This window comes from Heloderma suspectum, chromosome 6, assembly GCF_057233095.1.
Source record: "Heloderma suspectum isolate Gila_16-S chromosome 6, 16-S_ref, whole genome shotgun sequence".
NCBI classification, from domain to species: domain Eukaryota; kingdom Metazoa; phylum Chordata; class Lepidosauria; order Squamata; family Helodermatidae; genus Heloderma; species Heloderma suspectum.
Window position 1 is genome coordinate 23,624,917 of NC_139463.1, and position 21,122 is coordinate 23,646,038.

General features: G+C 48.7%; 1 protein-coding gene across 2 annotated transcripts in view; it reads right to left on the reverse strand.

Annotated features, from left to right (window-relative positions):
* The window catches only part of ESAM (endothelial cell adhesion molecule), a 119,985-nt gene that overhangs the window by 42,065 nt on the left and 56,798 nt on the right, over nucleotides 1-21,122 (reverse strand). The window contains exon 2 of one of the 2 annotated variants that reach the window (XM_084803802.1): nucleotides 2,187-3,164. The exons of the other annotated variant lie outside the window; for it this stretch is intronic. The gene's annotated coding sequence lies outside the window, so the exon portion shown is untranslated. The remainder of the gene's footprint in view (nucleotides 1-2,186; nucleotides 3,165-21,122) is intronic. 2 annotated transcript variants of the gene reach the window in all.

Genomic DNA, 21,122 nt, shown 5'->3' on the forward strand with positions numbered 1-21,122 from the left:
CTGGCCCTTCTTGGGTTCTCTGCTGTGCTCAAGGTGGGAGGGCTAGAATGACTGATACTGGATCACAGGAAGATGCCTTATACCAGGTCAGACTATTTTGTCCATCTAACTAAGTATTGTCTACATTGAATGGAAGCAGCTTTCCAAGGTCCTGGACAGAAAGCCTTTCCCACGGCCTGCTATCTTGTCCTTTGAACTGGGGACACTGAGAATTGAACCTCGGACCTTCTGCATGAAAAGCAAGTGCTCTACCCATTGAGCTATGGGCCCACCAGTACATTTTTACGGAGAGTTATTTAGGGTGAGGGAAGTCTTTGGACAGCCTATGGATATCATCTGCCACCAAACTGCATATACAAAAACAAATATGGAACTATCCCTCAAGGTAACCTTAAATGGGTTACCCTGAAATGAGTCTATAGGAAGAACTCGGGGAGAAGGTTACTGAACTCCATTTCACAGACATGGTCAGAAGACACGACAGCCCCGTTCAGACATTTGGAAAGGGTGCAGGCTGGCCCTATGGAGTGGGTATTGGAATCATGCCTGCCATCCCTACTGCTGACCTCCACACATTGATTAGATCTGTGTACTCAAAGCCTACATGTTTACAAGCTGTGCATACAATCCAGCCCCCTGCATTTTGGAGGGTATCACATCGATCACATGGAGAGAGCCTAGTTGCCTACCACTTGCACGCATGCTCTGTACTAGGGGTATATTTTCAAAAGCCCTCTGCAAGAGATCAGTTAGACATCTTCCAGGAGTGATTCTCCAGGTTATCTGAAAGACCAGATTCTCCCCTATGAGCCTATTTGTGCCCTGAGATCTTCAGGGGAGGCCTTTCTCGCAGTCCTGCCACCATCACAGGCTTGTCTGGTGGGAATATGAGAGAGGGCCTTCTCAGTGGCTGCCCCAAGGCTCTGGAACAACCTTCCCAGGGAGGCAAGAGTGGCACCCTCCTTGGTATGCTTTCACAGGCAGGTAAAAACTTTTTTGTTCTGGCAGGCCTTTGGGTATAGCTAGTCTGGACTAGGGATGGCTGAGAATTCTGCCATGGACTCCAGTGAGGCCGGATTCTAAGAATCTGGATTCACTTCTGCCACCTGGGGGAATCTGCGCCAGCCGGATCCTACCTGCCGCCATCCATCTGCTGCCGTCCGCTGCTGCCTGTCTTCGGACGCAAATGGCATCCGGTGTAGCAGACACCATTTGCGTCCCTGCCTTTTGTTGTGATAGGCTACGTAAAGATTTACATAGCCTATCACGGCAAAGAGCAGGGATGCAAATAGCATCCGCTATGCCATTTGCATCCCTCCCTTTTCCCGTGGTAGGCTATGTAAAGATTTATGTAGCCTATCACGGCAAAGAGCAGGGATGCAAATAGCGTCCACTATGCCGTTTGCGTCCCTGCTCATTGCCGTGATAGGCTACGTAAAGATTTATGTAGCCTATCACAGCAAAAGGCAGGGACGCAAATGGCATCTGCTACGCCAGACGCCATTTGCATCTGCAGACCGGCCGTGGCCAGAAGTCCGGCAGCGGCTGAAGCTGGCCAGCAGCTCCGCAGACTTGCTGCAGAGTGGAGCCAGCCAAGGAGGATTCTGGGGGGAGGACCGCATTGCCTTCCCACCCCTCGCGGACCCACTGGCGGATGAGGGTGAGTACAATCCATACACCCCTAGTCTGGACCTGTGAGAATATGATGGATAGATACTATGATTTATATTTCTTGTCTTTTAAAATTTTGGTATTTTATATAATTTTAATATTATTGATGATTTAATTATATTTTTAACTTTTGTATATTTCTATTTATAGGTTTTAACTGTATAAGTTTTTAATGTTGTAAAGCTGCTTTGAGTCCCAGTAATGGGAAAAAGGTGGGATATAAATAAATACAACAACAACAACAACAACCCCTCTTTGGGCAGTTCTCCAGGCTGGGAGGAACAGGAAAGGGAGGGAAGAGAGAAGGGACTTCAGAAAGAAAGAGATGGGGGTGGGGTTGCCGATAGAAAGAGAGAAAGAGAGACAAGGGGTGGCAGAAAGAGAAAGAGAGAGAGAATGGGTGGCTGAAAGAAGGAAAGTGGAGAGCGTGGCTCCACCCACTTAGGGACTCTGGCCTCACCCACTGTGAACATGCTGCCCCCAACAGATTACTCCTGAGTAAACACGCATCCCACCTATAATTGAAATCTATGCATGGAGGCTGGGGTTGGAGGCTGCCACCATGCTCCCAAACTTCCATACACGTGCTCAGGCTATATTCTTCCAAAATATCTGGAAAAGGCTCCTAAGACATGTGCCCATGGTGACACAGGGAGTCTACAAAAGAGCTGGAAAGGATTTCAGTCTTGGCTATGAGCAAACACACAAAAGAATCCATGTCTCTCTTCTGGTTCTCATTGGAACTCATGCAGTTTGCTGCTGTTGATCTCTGTCAGGCGACCTGCAAGATGGACCCTTTTTACACACAGTGTCCTCGTCTTTAAGTGGTATTTTAACTCTGGTGAAGAGTTAGATCCACACGCGTTTCCTTGGAGATAGCCCAAAGCAAAAGGGCCACCTGTCACTGTGATGTTCATGGCAAACAACAACATGTGGACACTGCCACCGCTTTCTCCAGGCAAATCTGATGACACAAGCCATAAGCAAAGCATCAGCCATCAGGGAACATTAACAGGTCAGAACGTGGAATGCCGGCACTGCAGCCTCGTGGGCTTTTGGCGCAGTCTTAGAGAGGGTGAGAGGACGATGCACTTCTGAAGATAGCAGGTCACACTACTTTAATTGCTGAAGTAGAGCTGCAGAGATTATTTTGTGGCAGTGTACGAGAAGGATCAGCTGGGGGAATTATCTCCTGACGAGAGGTCAACAGGGCACGGCTGGAAGGGGAGAGGAAAAGAATGCCTGCTTCGGAGGCAGCCATCTTCACTTTCTCCCTAGGGCAGCCCTTCCCAACCTGGTGCCCTCCAGATGTGTTGGATTGCAATTCCCATCATTCCCAGCTAGCATGGCCAATGGCATGGGAAGGGGAATAATGGGGGTTGTAGTCCAACACATCTGGAGGAGGTGGAGGATGCCTGGGCCTTCATCACAGCGGTCCCAAGTGTAGTGCGTCGCTTGGCTTCTCCCCAAAGTCGTGAATGGCCGCCATTCATCTGTATGAAAGAAAGAGCAGGGTGTGCTTAGGGACACCATTGGGATGGGGACAATCCCGGCTCCCTGCCCACCCTAGTAACACCAACTATTGAGAATCATGCCTGCTCATATCTTCATAGTCCAATCCCAGATTCTGGTTTTTGGTCACATAGAAGTGTGGCAGACACTTCAGAGCTGGCCTTTGTACACACAAGTTTCTGACCACTCAGTTTCACATGAGCAAGCCAGGGTTCTTCCCAATGCATGCTCCAGGGCCATGGCTCAGTGGCAAGAGCATATGCTTTCTGCTGCACAAAGGTGCTCCCATGTTCAATCACTCGCATCGCTGATTAAAAAGCTTCTCAGACATCAGTGCATCGATCTCAGACTGCGAAGAACTGTTGTCAGCAGAGAGTAGACAGTCCTGGTCTAGATGGATCAATGGACTGACTTAGTAGATGACAACATCTACATTGCTGAAAAGGCCCAACTCTAGTCCCATAACAGTTTCCTAATGCCAGCATTGATTACCTGTCACTGGCCAAGATAACATTTCTAATGACTCCAGCTAGCAGGACAGTCACAGAAGAATAACATGACAGCTCCATTGATTGCATAGATTGGAGCACACAGCATCAGCTCTTCCACTGGATGAGCAACATCTCTGCATTAGCATACGTTTCCCACCTCCACACCTATTGTCTGCTCATACCATCTCTGTGCCCCCAGGAGCCAGCCAGCCTGGTCCTCTGTACATGCATTAGCCTCTCCTGAGATGGACAACCGAACTCTTAGGCACACATCAACTCCAAATACCTCCCCCAGGGTCCCTTCTGCAGAATTTCTTTCTTTCAGACTACAGACCATTGGCCACAGGAGGGAGGGTGGAAACTGACATGATGGGAGTCAAGTACATGAGCAGCATGGAGCCAATCAAGATATTTGGGGAGGAGGGCAGCAGACCAAGTGACAAAAGACCACGACTTGTCACCTCTCTAATGCAAGGGGCAGGGCTCACTTGAAGAGCTTGGCATGCAGAAGGTTGCAGGTTCAGCAGCAGGCTTCTCCAGTCCAAAGGATCAAGGAGAAAGTTATGGGAGAGCCCAGGATCACGCAGAGTAAAACTGTACTGGGTTAGATGGATAAACAGTCTGAGCTATCAGAAGGCAGCCTCCAATGTTCTTGCACTAGGCGGCCACAGGTCCTACAGAGGGAAGTCCTCTATTTCAGGGGTGGGGAACCTTAGGCCAATGGGCCAAATATGACCCTCCTGGGGTTCCAGTCTGGCAATCTGAGGTTTCCCAAATGGCCATGCTCACTTTTCCTGGCCTCACTCCCTCCTCCCTGGACACCAAGCAATTGGTGGTTTTCCAGATTTTGCATGGTCACCCCCATTCTCAAAGGTTGAAATGCCTCTCCTAAGGTGTGGTTACTGGCAGCAACAGCGTTAAGCTAAAATAGGCTAGGATTTTTGCTCCCAACGCTTTTGCTTTGGCTCTGCCCACCACTGGAATGTGGCCCCCAAGAACTTCTCTGAACCTGAATTCGACCTTCGGGCTGAAAGAGGTTGCCCACCCCTGCTCTATTGGACAGCTGTCAGAAGACAGTCCTCTGTTTGAAGGGCTGCCCAGTCCAAGTCCAGTTTAAAGATACAGAACCATAAGAAAGAAGAGCAGCAGGGGCCTTGAAGTTGCACATCAAGCATCAGCACTTGCGCAGAAGACCAAGCGGGCAAATCAGTGGTCACCTAGTCACGGTCTTCTCTACTATGAAAAGATGCATTGTATTTCTATTCAAATGACAGCAATGATTAAATCTGCATCTACACATATAAATTAGCATATGCAACTGTTATGCAAATCCATGTCATCTTTCATCCTCTGTATTGGTGATTCATTTCCTCTTTTGGGGCCATGCATGTGGCCACCCTATGACTTGCAGCTTATCATAGACAATAGTTTAGTCTCACAGGCAGTCCAAAGACTTCACCCTGCAACAAACCTTGCTTCCAGCTTTGTGCCCATACTTAGTCAGGTCAGGCTACAAAATTGCAGGACTGACTCAGAGTCATTGCATCAGGAATTCACTCATCCCTGGTTTTGATCGATGCCATCAGCTGTCAACAGTGCCCTTCTGCTAGTTGCGTAGGCCAAATGGTCTCTATGCCAGGGAATAGACACACTATGCCGTACATGTATTTATTTTTTTAAAGGTTTCTCAGAAACCAGAGAGGGAGCATTCCAGATGCCCAGAATATTCTGTTGCAGAATGTACTGTGTGTGTGTGTGTGGGGGGCCTAGTGAGAAACTATCGAGTTGGGAATCGGGATACATTAGCAAGTGAAACGGCAGAACCTGGATCCAGCCACCACCGGCAACAGCTCCCTATCTACGGAAAGTAATTCTCCCACCTTTAGTTGTACACAAGTGGGACCTGCCACAAAAGTCGCAATTTGTTCTGCTGTTCGGAATTTCTGCCACCCCATTCCATCCCTGCCTTGGTTTTCCATTTCCCCCTCCTCCCTGGGAACACTCAGTCCCCACAGGGCTGTTTTTGGAGCTTCCCTGCCCTCTTTGGAGTTTTTTTTTTCTCCCCAAGGTGATTTGCAAACCTCAGGGTTCCTCCAAGCCTGCTGCTACCTTCCCGCCTGTATGTGGGTGGTGCTGTTTTGGCTACATAAGCAATGGCACTCAAAGCCTGACCATTGGGAATAGAGGGCATAATACCATCTATCCTGCTCTGTGAATTTACCACTGTTGATGTCTAGCTGGGAGTGAGTCACACCCATTCCGATGAGATCTTGCATTCATGTAAGCCTGGCACAGAAACGCGAAGGGCCTATTGTGAATTCTTGCATATTTTTGTTAATCTTTACGATGCCAAAGAACTCTTTGGTGTTGTGCTATGGCAGGTTAACCCAGCTTCTGTGCTATCAGGGCTGAGCCAAAGGCAGCTCTCCGGTGGGAGCCAGGCGCCACAGCTGGGAAGTAGGCACCAAAGAACAAGCCGAGAACCGGGAAAGAATATTGCTGTCCAGTGAATGTCCCACCCCGAACAGAAAATCTTTACAGCCCTTCCTATTTATGGGGGGTGAGGTCTGTTCAATATCTGGGAGCCCTTTACTGTCTAGGGAGAGGCTCTAAATCTAACCCTAATTTCCCCACCTGGTGTCTTCCAGATGTGTTGGGTTATAGTTTCCATCATCTCCAGCCAACATGGCTAATGGGAGTTGGAGTGGAAGTCTGGAAGACACCAGGTTGGAGAACTTTGGGCTAGGCAATGGCTGTACTGGCTGGGGATGATGGGGGTTATAGTCCAAACACATCTGGGAAGGGCACCAGGTTGGGGAAGTTTGGGTTAGACACTGGCCACACTAGCTGCGGATGATGGGTGTTATGGTCCAACACATGTGGGGAAGGCACCAGGTTGGGGAAGGCTGCTCTAACCTGTAGCCCTGGTAGCTCACCATACAGTACAGCTTGTGCACAGCGGTGTAGTGGTAAATGTCCAAGTTTTGGAGTACAGGCGCTCATCATGAAGTCCCCATAGCCATGCCCCCAGGGAGAATCCAAAATGGCAGGCAGCTGTGTTGGTTCATTTCAACAAGCCAGTTCTAGCCATTTTATCTCCACCAGGAGCTGGTCTTTTGTAAAGCTAATGGGTTTTAATTGCTGATTCAGGACCAAGCCACCCAAAATACTTTACAGCAAGGAAAAATATATTGTTGCTGGGAAAGTTCATCCCCCCTCCCCCTGGCTACTGTGAGGATTGCAACTACGCTCAGAGAGAACAGGGAAGTCTGAGTGGGGTGTCAGAAATTGTCAGTATGCCGGTGCTAATCAAAAGGTGCGAGGGCACTTGCGAGCCGGCTCCACAACGCCACTGCTTGTGCACAGAGCTGGGGGCTCCCCATTCTAGCCCCAGCAGCTTCCGACCCCCTTGGGAGAGGCAGCACAGACAGTGGGAAAAGTGAAGAGCCCTACAGCAGTTAATGAGGGAGTAAACTACACCTGCTCGAAAAGATAGATGCAGGTGCAGCCTTAAGGTGCAGACCACAAATGGCTGTGGAAGCACCATGTCCTCAGGCACATCCAGAAGCATCACGTTCACAGACGTCCATCCTGGAGGGGCAGGAGCTGTGGAAGTGTTGTACTGAGTTAGCCATGAATTGAAAGGGGGTAAAAATCCTTCCAAGAAAAAAGGAAATACTTTGGAACAGGCCGAAGTGTGCAAGAAGGAGCATATGACAACTTCAGTCCAACAGACCAGTAGCTTTCTAACTTTACTATCATGAAGATACTTTAAATTCCACATCACCGTATCTACTGATGTGCCTGGCATAGAAACTCTGGGAGTTGGTAGAATGCAGAATGTAGCAGCTCAGCTGTTGCTGGGAGCTGCCCCTTTTCAGCATGCAACTTCTTTGCTGAGGGAACTGCACTGGCTGCCCATTCACTACCGGGCCAGGTTTAAGGTTCTGGTACTAGTGTACAAAGCCCTAAACAACTTGGGATCAGGATACCTGAGAAGAGCACCTTCTCCCTGACCAACCTGCCTGCTCATCAGAAGACATGCTCCTGGTGGTTCCACATGGACCTATGGCCTGACTGGAGTCCACCTGGAGAAGAGCCTTCAGTGTGGTGGCCCCCTTTCTTTGGCAGTCCCTGCTTCTGGAGGTCAGGCAGGTGCCAACACTGTGTTGCTTCCAGCACCTCCTGAAAACAGTTCTGTTCCAGGAAGCATGGCCGTGATTTTCTGTTTTTAATATTTTTTTAATAACCTGTTTAATCTGCTATCTTTTTTACTATCGTACTTCTTTTGTTCACCACTCCAGAATCTATTTGGATGGGGAGCAGTAAACAAATGTTGTAAATCAATCAATCAATCAATCAATCAATCAATCAATTCCAAGGCATGCACACAGGACACTATCTAGGCCTATTGAGCTTTATAATCATCCTATGCTAGGGGTGGAGATCTAGTTTGGAGTTGGGGGGCAGATGACTCCCACCCACCCAGCTCTCCATGGGTGGAATGATATCATTTGGTCCCCGGCCCACACACCGGGGACCAAATGTACCTGACATTTCACCTGGGGACCAAGCTTCCCCTTCCCCGTACCTTCTCTCATTGGGCCTACATGAACTGAGAGAATGACCTTGACGACACACCCAGCACTCTCTGGCAGTGATGAATTGGAAGAGCAGTAGCAGTGGGCAAGCTGGCTTCTGGAGAAGAATATCCATTATTACTGCTCTCCTCGGTGAGGAACTCCAATAAAGCTTTCTGGGGAGCATGAGAAGCTTCCTTATACCAGCTCATACTATCGTTCCATCTGAAGAGAAGAGGTCTCCACAGGAACTGAGGCAAAATTCTTTCTTATCACCCACTACCTGATCCTTTCAACTAGATGTGCCAAGGATTAAAACTAGGGCCTTCTACAGGCAAAGCAGAAGAGCCCAAATGGATCAGACCACTCTAGTCAACATAAGAACATTGGAAGAGCCATATTGGATCAGACCAAGGGTCCATCTAGTCCAGCATTCTGTTCACGTAGTGGCCAATCAGATGCCCCAATGGGAAACCCACAAGCAGGACATGACTGCAACAGCATCCTCCTGCCCATGTTCCCCAGCAACTGGTGTACAGAGGCATACTGCCATTCATCTAGATGAGGACTAATAGCCATTGATAGCCTTCTCCTCCATTACCATCATTCTGTTCACACAATGAGAAAGCACCTGGGAAGCCCACAAGTGGGACATGACCACAAGAGCACCCTCCTGTTCATGTTCTCCTGCACCTGGTATTGAGAGGCATACTGCCTCTGATACTGGAGCTAATATATAGCCATCATGACTAGTAGCCATTGACAGCCTTCTCCTCAAGGAATTTACGTAACCCCATTTTATAACCATCCAAATTGGTGACCCTTGCTACATCTTGTGGTAGCGAATCCCATTGTTTAACCATGCTCTGTGCAAAGAACTATTGTCCTGAACCCCGACCATTTAGCTTCATGGGTGACCCCAAGTTCTTGAGTTATGAGAGGGGGAGAAAAAAAGAAGACTCCTTATCCACTTTCTCTGCACTGTGCATAATTTCCCACCTACCACAAAGCTATGGCCCCTCCCTGATTAACTGCCTTCCCTGAAACACCATTTAAAAACCAGCCAAACAGGGGATCAATGCAACAGACAACAAAGAGGCAACCCTTCCCAAACTTTATATACCATTGTCTAACTTTACATCCCGCAACAACATTTGTATAATGATGCAAGATTTGTTACATTTCAAGAAGGCGGGCATTGACTTTTCACAGAGACTTGGATATTTTTAAACGTCTTACATGTTGCATGGATATCTGTTCTCTTCTAGCGCCAGATGTTCAGCAACATTTCCTGACAATGTCTTGCAACTTCTAGGCAGGAAACTCTGCTGTGAGGCGATAAGTTGGGCTCTCAGGAAGGGACCAGGTGCCGAGCGCCCTATAAGGCAATTTGAACAATGGCGGGGAATTGTTCCCGCCTAACTGGCATATGGAATTAAGATTTAAAAAACAAACAAACCAACCCACAAACAATTCCAGTTTCCCGAAGTGCCAGTTAAGCATTTGGGCTCTCCCCAATGGGAAGCAGCAGCACGATTCACCCTCTTTCTGCTTGTGGCCGCAAGAAATTAGATCAGCCTAACCTCACTGGACATTTGCGAGGGCCAGGCGATTCATTGCCTAATAATAGCTAACTCCATTATAAGAACATAAGAACTTAAGAAACCCTGGCAAGAGGAGAAAGCCAGTAGGCTAACAGCCCAGAGACTGAGAAGGCAGGAAATGTGGCTGGGTGGGTGAGAATTCATAGAACCTGTATTTTGGTAGGTGGGAGACCTCATATCTGAAAATGGACTTTATCTCATTGGCAAGAATCACTGTCGGTTCCTGCTGCCGCCACAGCCTTTTCCTTCCTTTTGCAAAGCCTGTAGCATGAGGAAGGGGAATTAATTCAGGGTATTGGGGGCTAGAGAGAGATTGGGGAGTCTGGCTGCAGTCTTCCCTCTGGCCAGCTGTTCACTCTGCACAATGCACAAGTTCTGGATCTCATGGAAGTGATGTACCCCGTGAGCGCAGCTATGTAATTTCAGACCTTGGACTTATTGGTCTAACTGGGGGTGGGGGGTGTTAGATGGCCATGTGTATTATTTCAGTTGTGAAGCACACAACTAAGATTTCTCTCCCTCTGCCTGCACTGCCATGCCATGCTTTACAACTGTGTTATGCTCCTGACATGTTAGCGCAAAGAACAAACAATGGTTTGACAACCTTATAAAAAAAGTATATTTTTTTACTTTTTACATAAAAATGTATATTTTATATCTTAATATTTTAATATGTGCCTGGGAGGACTATTGGGCAACTCAGGGGGTGGGGGAGGTGCCACCATAACTGTGGTCACGGGCAGGGGGAGGTATGGCGTTGGGGGATTAACAGGCCAGCTGAGGAGAAGAGGGGCTAGACACCTTACAGCTGTCCCCTCTTCTGGTTCTTCCCCCAACCTGATGGTTCCTGGCAGCCTTACCAGTCTGCCCTCGGGTCTGGTGGTGCTGCTGCTGAATGCCTGGTCAGCCCAAAATAAGACCTCCCTCATCCATGATTTGATTGTGGATGAGGGGGCTGACCTGGCATGTATTACTGAGACCTGGGTGGGGGAACTGGGAGGGGTCACTCTCTCCCAGTTGTGCCCTCCTGGGTACTCGGTGCAGCACCAACACTGACTTGAGGGTCGGGGAGGGGGGGTTGCCGTGGTCTATAGGAATTCAATCTCCCTCTCCAAGCTTCCTGCTCATTCGAGTGCAGATCTTGAGTGTCTGTACCTTGTGTTGGGTACCCGGGACAGATTAGGGATTCTGTTGGTGTACCGCCCACCCCGCTGCCCATCGGACTCCCTGCCTGAGCTGACGGAGGTGGTCTCGGACTTGGTGTTGAGGACCCCCAGGATGATGGTCCTGGGGGATCTCAACTTCCATGCCGAGGCCGCTGTATCCGGGGCGGCTCAGGACTTCATGGCCGCCATGACAACCATGGGGCTGTCCCAACATGTCATCGGCCCAACGCATATAAAAGGACACATGCTTGATCTGGTTTTCTCGACTGGGCAGGAGGATGGTGATCTGAAAGTGGAGGAATTAACATCTGTCCCTTTGTCATGGTCAGATCACTTCCTGCTGAGGTTTAGACTTCTGGCGGCCTTTCCCCTCTGCAAGGGTGGGGGACCTATTAAAATGGTCCACCCCCGGAGATTAATGGATTCCGATGGATTCCAGAGGCCTCTGGGGGATTTTCCTGCTGGTATGGCTGGTGCTCCTGTCGAAGCCCAGGTCGCTCTGTGGAATGCAGAGATGACTCGGGCGGTTGACACGATTGCACCCAAGCGCCCTCTCCCTCTGAGCAGAGCCCGGCCAGCTCCTTGGTATACACCTGAGCTGAGGGCAATGAAGCAAGAGGGGAGACGGCTAGAACGCAGGTGGAGGAAAACTTGTGCTGAGTCTGACCGAACACAGGTAAGAGCCCACTATCGAGCCTACTCTGTGGCGGTGAGGGTGGCAAAGAGGCAGTTCTTTTCCACCAGCATTGCATCTTCTCAGTGTCGCCCGGCGGAGCTTTTCCGAGTGGTTCGCGGCCTGTTACATTCTGGGCCAGGGAGAGAGACGGTGGAACCCTCGGTAGCACGCTGTGACGAGTTTGCGCGGCACTTTGAGGATAAAGTCACTCAGATTCGTCATGAATTGGACACCACCATTAATGCAGTTCCATTGGTAGAGGCGTTCAGAGCACCATCTGGTCCAGTTTTATTGGATGAGTTTCAGTTACTGAGGCCTGAGGATGCGGACAAGGTGCTTGGCCAAGTCCGATCGACCACTTGTGTGCTTGACCCTTGCCCTTCATGGCTTATTAAATCAAACAAGGAGGGTTGTCCGGCTGGGTCCAGGAGGTTGTAAATTCTTCCTTGAGAGAGGGAGTGGTGCCTGCTGCTTTAAAAGAGGCAGTAATTAGACCACTCCTGAAAAAGCCTAACCTGGACCCAGAGGATGTTAACAATTATAGGCCAGTGGCCAACATCCCCTTCCTGGGCAAGCTGCTTGAGCGGGTGGTTGTAGGACAGCTCCAGGCACTCTTGAATGAAACGGATTATCTAGATCCATTTCAATCGGGCTTCAGGCCTGGTTTTGGAACAGAAACTGCCTTGGTCGCCCTGTGGGATGACCTCTGCCGGGAGAGGGACAGGGGGAGTGCGACCCTGTTGATTCTCCTGGACCTCTCAGCGGCTTTCGATACCATCGACCATGGTATCCTTCTGGATAGGTTGTCTGGGTTGGGAGTTGGAGGCACTGCACTACAGTGGTTCCGCTCCTACTTGGATGGCCGATTCCAGAAGGTGGTGCTGGGGGATTATTGCTCTGTGCCATGGCAATTGTGCCATGGGGTTCCACAGGGCTCTATTTTATCCCCCATGCTGTTTAACATCTACATGAAACCGCTGGGGGAGGTTATCCGGAGGTGTGGGCTGAGGTGCCATCAATATGCGGATGACACCCAGCTCTACCTCTCTTTCTCATCAAAACCAGGTGAGGCAGTGGCTGTTCTGAACCAGTGCCTGGGCACGGTAATGGACTGGATGAGGGCTAATAAACTGAAACTCAATCCAGACAAGACGGAGGTACTGTTAGTGGGTGGTTCGTCTGCCCGGCTAGGTGATATTCAACCTGTTCTGGAGGGAGTTGCACTCCCCCTAAAGGATCAGGTTCATAGTTTGGGGGTGCTCTTGGATCCAGAACTGTCACTTGAGGCACAGGTGAACTCAGTGGCACGGAGCACTTTTTATCAGCTTAGGCTGGTATACCAACTATGCCCTTATCTGGACAGAGATAGCCTAGCTACAGTTATCCATGCTCTGATAACTTCTCGTCTGGATTACTGCAATGCGTTATACGTGGGGCTGCCTTTGAAAACGGTCCGGAAACTTCAGCTGGTCCAAAATAGGGCAGCAAGATTGTTAACAGGGACTGGCCTGCGAGCTCATATTACGCCAGTACTTTTCCAGCTGCACTGGCTGCCAGTCCATTTCCGGGCCCGATTCAAAGTGCTGGTGTTAACATTCAAAGCCCTTAACGACTTGGGGCCAGGTTACCTGAAGGATCGCCTCCTCCCATATGTGCCTGCCCGGACCTTAAGATCATCATCAGCAGCCCTTCTCCGTGAGCCCCTGCCAAAGGAAGTGAGGCGGGTGGCTACTAGGAGGAGGGCTTTTTCTGCTGTGGCACCCCGGCTCTGGAATGAGCTCCCTAGTGAGGTTCACCTGGTGCCTACATTGTACTCCTTTCGGCGCCAGGTGAAGACCTTTTTATTTTCCCAGGCATTTTAGCTTTCTAAATTTTTATCTTTGCTGTTTTAAATCTGTATTTTAAACTCCTGTACTGCTGCTAGGTTTTATTGTGGTTGTATTGTTATATTGTGGTTTTAATGTTCTATATATTTTAAATTGTTTTATTGTGTGTTGTTTGGTTTTAGTTTTTGTGAACCGTCCAGAGAGCTTCGGCTATTGGGCGGTATAGAAATGAAATAATAAATAAATAAATAAATAAATAAAAAGACAAGAGAGCTTTCCTACACGAGGCTATTAATCGCTGTATCTGCTTTCAGTTTTGTCGCAAAATTGCATTCTGAGGTTTACACAAAGAGCTGTTCCTTTCTTGTTTTTCTGCTACATAACCTCTAGGCAGCACTGTGCTACAGCAGAACTTCACAAATATACAAGTAGTTATTTCGCTTTCAGAAATAATACTCCATTTTCCCCACTCTAAACAAACCGGGGAAGTGCTCTTAAAAAAACAGAATTGAAACTGGAGTATCACAATGTTGTCTAAAGAACACATAAACAACCCTGAGTAAAGAATCATGAGTGCAGAATGCCTCTTGTACAAAAACTCAAAGAGTTTGGGCATGTGCAGTTGCACATTTTAAACACACTTAAATCATAAAACCATCATGACAGCCAGCATGGTTAGAAGGTTGAACCAGGACTCAGGAGGTCCAGGTTCTAGTCCCCACTTAGCCATGAAGCTCACTGGGAGACTTTGGGCCAGTCACTGATTCTCAGCCTAACCTACCTCACAGGGCTGTTGTGAGGATGAAATGGAGTCCAGGAGGACTATGTAAGCCACCTTAGGCTCCTTGCAAGAGGAAAAAAGGTGGGATAGAAATGTAGTAACAGTAACAACAACAATATTCCTGTAGTGTGTGTGTGTGTGTGTCTATCTATCTATATCTATCTACAGGAATAAAATGGAATTTGCTTCTGCTGCCCAATGCTAGACACATTTAATTGGGAATAAGCCCCATTTTGTTGTACAAAAGGATAAACAACAGGATAATACATTTTTAAATTCAAAATAATAAAAAGAACACCTGTAAACAGGTACATGCCTGCCCAGCTGTCCCGACTATGAATTTTTTTTAAAAAAAGAAAAGAAAAAAGGAAGTGAGTCCCATCACCTGCCATTCCCCAGTGAGTCTTTTGGGCCCCCTCTAGGCAGTGAGGCCCTTGGCATCAGCCCTGAGGTCTAACCCTAGCTGCACCACTGGGTATACCTGTGCTTGGGCTCTACCGAACTTAAGAATGGAGAAACTCTCGAAGTACAAGACACACCGAACTAAAGATCAGGAAAATGAGAACTCGTCCATCCCTAATTCCAGTGAAACATTTTCTCATGCAGGGAATTGTTCTCGCATATTGTTCCCAAAAGAATCCCACGGATGTTGAACTAATGCTACACATCATGTGTGTTCACAGCTGCGGGGGGGGGGGGGAGAGAAAGAGAGAGAGAGAATGCGAACTCTGAAGGAGAAAGACCATCTTAAGAAAGTTTTGGTAAATAAAGCTGCAGTTGGGCTCCACCACGCTACAGCAAGCAAGCAGCCTGGGAAGAGAACCTTTTCCCATTTTTGTTTCCCAGCTCCTTTTTATTTATTTGTTCCCTCAGGAACTGAAGGAAAGCAGCTTCCAGTTTACTGGCCGGGTTTCAAGTTAAATATTGAAACTCTCAAGCCACTTGAGGCTGTGGTGACAGATCGCTCTGTATACGCAGAGACAGAGTGACAGCAAAAGCCATCAGCTTCTGAAGCAACTCCTTTGGGGAACCATCACCGGCCATGTGCGATGAAGCCCAGAGGGAGACCTCTGCCTACTCTTTGCAGTCTCACCGGGACCTTGTAAGAAGCCACCCAGATGTGCACAGTGTGGACGGCGGGGTGGCAAAAGTCTCCATGGGAGGACCACTTTGCACATGATGCATGGCCGGTCCAAGTTTGCTACTGGGTGTCCACTCACAGGGAGTTGCAGCCAATCCTGGTGCCCTGAAGAGTACCTGTAGGATGATGCACCTTTGTGCCATTGGGGCCCAAATTACACATGGGGGTGGGGGAAGAGATGTGTGGGCACTGCCACCCTACATCTCTATGGCAACGCACACCTGGGGAAAAAATGTGATGTCGTCGCATTTGCATTTCTCCACCATGCTCTTCACTGCATTGGCTACCACTGGAACTTGGGAAGCTGCCTTATAGCGAGTCAGACCATTGTGCCATCTAGCCCAGTATTGTCGACTCTGACTGGCAGCGGCTCTCCAGAATTTCAGGTGGGATTCGTTTCTCCTAGCCCTAGCTGGAGATGCCGGGGATTCAAACTGGGACCTTCTGAATGCAAAAGAGGTACTCCCCCACTGTGCTACAGCCCCATTTCTGTGTGTGTGCATGACTGCATGTGCATGGGGGACTGCTAATGTGATTACATCACATCATGCCACTTCCCCTCTCCCCACAACTGTACGCTACCAGGGACACAGTGGCAATGTGTAGTTTGGGCCTCCCATGTAAAAGGTCTTGGACAGACTCCAATGGGGTGCTTCCACCCCACCAATTCCATTGCGTGAGCGGCCCCCACCACTTGCACAATGGCGATTTTGCACTTCTGGGGCAACCCAACACGAGGGTTTCTGGAAGGAGGCAGGTCGGAGGAGCTCACAGAAGGGATCTCGGCCAGCCTGCCTCCTTCCAGAAACGAGCTTTCTGCTTGTTTCGGGGCTTCCCCAAGGAAGTGCTAAATTTCCCTTGCGAAAGCAGTGGGTCCTGCTTGTGCAGTAGAACTGGCAGGACCCACCCCTTGAGGAAAGGAATCAGCAGGGTGGAAAGGAATCGGCTGGGGCCTAAGTGCCCTTTTGGCTTCTGTCCCTTGGGGATATGTGTGTGTGTGTGTGTGTGTGTGTATGTGAAGAGGCCTTTAAATGCTGTAAACTAATGTTCTATTATTATTATTATTATTATTATTATTATTATTATTATTATTATTGATATACCCCGGAACATATATTAAAATATCTCCAAGCGGTTCAATCGCACCAATGCGGCCTGGAACTTTCGCAGTGCATCAGCCTACCTCTCACAGGCACCCCTCAGCTTCTGCACAAGGTGGAAGCAGCCGACGGGTGGGAGCGGCGGTGAGGCAGGCATGCTTACACACATGGCAAAAAAAGTAAGCGAGTGAGAGGGTAGGTGGGCAGGCGTGACCAGCTGTTTGAGCTGGCCACCAAGCGGATCAGGTGGGAGGGTGGGCGGTGGCGGAACCGCCAGGAGGGAAACAAGCGGGGCAGTGGCGGCAGGTGCCTACTTCAGGCGGCAACCTGCCTTGGGCAGGGCCTGGTGGGCGGAGAAGCCACCATGGCTTCCTTTACCCGCCGTGATCATCCAAACCCAGTCGCTGAGGGAAGGGGGCCCACCGAGGCTGTCTTTCACTCCCTCACACACTCTTTGTTCCATAGCTGCTGCTGTCCTTGTCAGATCTGGTCTGTTTTATTTAATCACGGTGTTGATACAGCCTCTTGTGAGTTCTGGCAAGAGCAAGCATCAGGTGAACAGGTAGGTGATGTGGCAAAACATTTCCCCCTAACAGCTGTCAAATGATGACTTGCATTTTATTTTCCTTCTTGTCGGGGGTGGGGAAGAAGGGTGAAGAAAGAAGGAGGCTTAGTTGAAGATTTGAAATATGCAAGGTCATTCTTGGGAGAATATTCCCATGCAGTCCAAACCCCCCCCCCCTCATCTGGGTCTTCATTTGTAGGCAAACCGGCTATCCTGATTTCAGACGGATGACGGCATATACTACAAAGATATCTTTTCTCATGTGAGCTCACAAGGACTAGTTCATTTAAATGTTTTTCTGCAAATAGAAGTAGTACGGACCACCCGGGGAGCCAAATCCGGACCAATGGGGTCCCCCAGATGGACATGCCACCTTCCCCCAGCACCATCCCCTTTCCCCCACCAGACTGTGATACAATTACTGGCTTTGCACAACATGCTAACCCACACTCGGGTTGAGTGTGGGTTGTTGTTGAACTGTGGGTTGTTTGTTGAACCGTGGATTAGCCTGCTGTCTGAACCCAAGACATTCTTCGCAGGGTGGCTTGTTAACCAAGTGTGGCTTATTTTTCTTGAAAAGGCCATCTTGAGAACCCATGTTGTTGTTAGGTTGTTCAGGGTAGTTAAAAAGTCACCCTGCAGAAAATTTATTATTTATTTATTTATTATTAAATTTATTAATCGCCCATCTGGCTGGTCACCCAGCCACTCTGGGCGATGTACAACATACAATAAAACAGTTTAAAACAATAAAATTCTACAATAAAAACATTTTCTAAAATACCCTAACCCACCCCAAATGCCTGCCTGAACAACCACGTTTTTAATGCACGATGGAAGCTCATTAAAGAGGGGGCATGATGGAGTTCCCTAGGGAGGGAGTTCCACAGAGTGGGGGCCACCACAGAAAAGGCCCTCTCCCTCGTCCCCACCAGTCTAGCTGTCCTGGCTGATGGGACAGAGAGAAGGCCATCCGAGGCTGATCTTGTTAAGCGGCCTGTCTGGTGCTGCTGGAGGTGCTCCTTAAGATAGGCTGGGCCAGAACCATATAGGGTTTTAAAGGTCAAAACCAACACCTTGAATTTGGCCCGGAAAACAACTGGTAACCAGTGCAACTCCTTCAGCACTGGAGTGATGTGATCTCGCCGGCGGCTGCCTTTAATCAGGCGAGCCGCCGCGTTCTGTACCAGCTGCAGTTTCCGAACCGTCTTCAAGCGTAACCCCACGTAGAGTGCATTACAGTAGTCTAAACGAGAGGAGACCAGGGCATGTACTACCGATGGGAGCAGATGGTTGGGAAGGAAGGGGCGCAGCTGCCGTATCAGATGGAGTTGATACAGTGCTGTCTGGCTCACAGCTGACACCTGAGCCTCCATGGACAGCTGGGAGTCCAAAATGACACCCAGGCTGCGGACCTGGTCTTTCAAGGGTAGCTGTACCCCATTCAACACCAGGTCAACATCCCCTAGCCTCCTCTTGTCTCCCACCAAAAGTACCTCGGTCTTGTCAGGGTTCAGCTTCAGCTTATTCCTCCCCATCCAGCCACTCACCGTCTCCAGACATTTGGACAGGGATTCTATGGCCAACCTTGGTGAAGATTTGAATGAGAGGTAGAGCTGCGTGTCATCCACATATTGATGACACTGCACCCCAAACCTCCTGATGGTAGCCCCCAGCGGCTTCACATAGATGTTAAATAGCATCGGGGAGAGGATGGAACCCTGTGTCACCCCACAAGTGAGCGGCCACGGGTCCGAAACCTCCTCTCCCAGTGCTACCCTCTGGTACCTGCTGGAGAGGAAGGACTGGAACCACCACAATATGGTGTCTCCAATGCCCAACCCCTCCAGGCGGTCCAGGAGGATACCGTGGTCAACGGTATCAAAAGCTGCTGAGAGGTCGAGGAGAACAAGGAAGGAGCATTCACCCCTATCCAGAGCCCTCCTCATATCATCTACCAAGGCGACCAAGGCCGTTTCTGTCCCATGCCCAAGCCTGAAGCCTGACTGAAATGGATCTAGATAATCAGTTTCTTCCAAGTGTGCCTTCAACTGCACCGCCACCACCCGCTCAGTCACCTTGCCCCAAAATGGCAGATTTGAGACTGGGCGAAAGTTGTTCAGAACTTGAGGATCCAAGGAGGGCTTCTTTAAGAGCGGTCTTATCACTGCTTCCTTGAGGGCTGATGGCATCTCTCCCTCCTCAAGGGAGGCGTTCACCACCACCCTGATCCCTTCACCCAGTCTCTCTCTGCAGCCCATAATGAGCCAAGATGGGCAAGGATCAAGTAAGCAGGTGGTTGGCCTTACAGATGAAATGTCCTCAGTTCAGACAACACACTAACCGGTGGTTCAACAAACAACTCTCAGTTCAACAAAACCCACACTCAACCGCAGAGTGTGGATTTGCACAAAAACTTTAAGGATTGGTTGTAGAAAAGTGGGGAGAATGGTGAATTTCAACACTCGGGGAACCCCCTCTTTGGGGAGTGCATTTTTTCTTAGACGGTGGGCAGCTTGTTTTGAAAACTGCGTGAGCCTGGCTTCTCTCCCTAAAGCCATAGATGGCAGCAAACGTGATGTACGAGCCAGAGGGGTGGGAGGGAAAGATTCAAGCCAGACTCTTCATTCCATTTCCTTCTATTGGTGTAAGGAGACAGAATCTGATTTTTCTCACAAACATCGGCCAAAAACAACTCCTTTCAAAACTGGCACCGAGCATATGGCAGGCTCCGGCCCACAGCCTGGAAATTTTTGTCAGGCAAAGAGACAGATATGAGCTGGCCTAGATAGCAGCACTTCGCATATGATTTATTGATTTGCAACTCATCATGGCATGATAGGCCATCAGCTAGAGTTATTAAAAATGCCCAACTTGGTTACCTCTTGACAGAAGGTAATGCAAAGGGATGGGCAAATCCCAGGTGATGAAAAGAGGTTGCCATTCTCTCTCTCTCCCACCTCATGCTTACCCCACCCAAAGAATGTACTATTTGGAAAAGGTCAGAACATTTGCACAGTACAAGAGGCTGTTGCAGTTAATCTAGGCCTGTGTTTACTCCATGTTTTTATTTTTATTTTTTTAAAAAAACTGCACCAAGGTAACACAAAACTACTGAGAAAAGCTGATTTCTGTGACCACTATAAATTATGCATCTTTGAATATATTTGCTTATCTTTCAAAAAAATAATTTTGCTTCCGCTGGTCAGGGTGAAGCAGGTAAGTAAGGCAATGAAGTCCTGTCCTCTTAATCCTGGAATTTCTGCATTTTCCATTTGGTTTCAGAGGTTTCTCCCCAAATGTCATTCACGCACACGCTCACGCACAAACACACACGCACTTTCAAGCTGATCTTTGCAGCCGTAAGAAGTAGGAATTTGCTCTGTTTTAATGCAACCAAAGATTCTTGGAAATACCGACACTAAATTCTATACTCTCTGCGCTTGTACCAAATAATGGAATATACACTGGCCTCATGACAAGAAACTGGACTTCCTGTGGAATGTGTCATACATCAAAAAGAGGCAGAGATTTGTAAGACAAAATTCCACCTCTTCTCGTCTTGGAAATCATTTCTCCTAAGACAGTTCAGCTCAGTCTTTGTGTGTGCACTGATAGTACTCAGGTTATTTAGACTGGATTAACCTAAATCTAAAGGCTAAATAACCTAAAGTCTAACCTAACCTAAGTCTAAATAACCTGTGTATTTTGAGGATTGGGGGTTTACATTGGCCATTTGTCAAAAACCTGGGCTGGGCAACTTATGGCTCTCCATATTTTTGGCCTACAACTCCCATGATCCCTCGCCATTGGCTATTCTGTCTAAGGCTGATGGGCGTTGTAGGACAAACCATCTAGAAGGCCACAAATTGCCCACACCTACAATAAACAATGGTAATCAAAATACACTCTATTTTAGAGATGGGTCTGAAAGGAGGTGAAAAATGTCCTCCCATTCAGAGTGAGAGCAAGAAGCAATTCCTTCACTTGAATTTGGCTTTGCAATGTC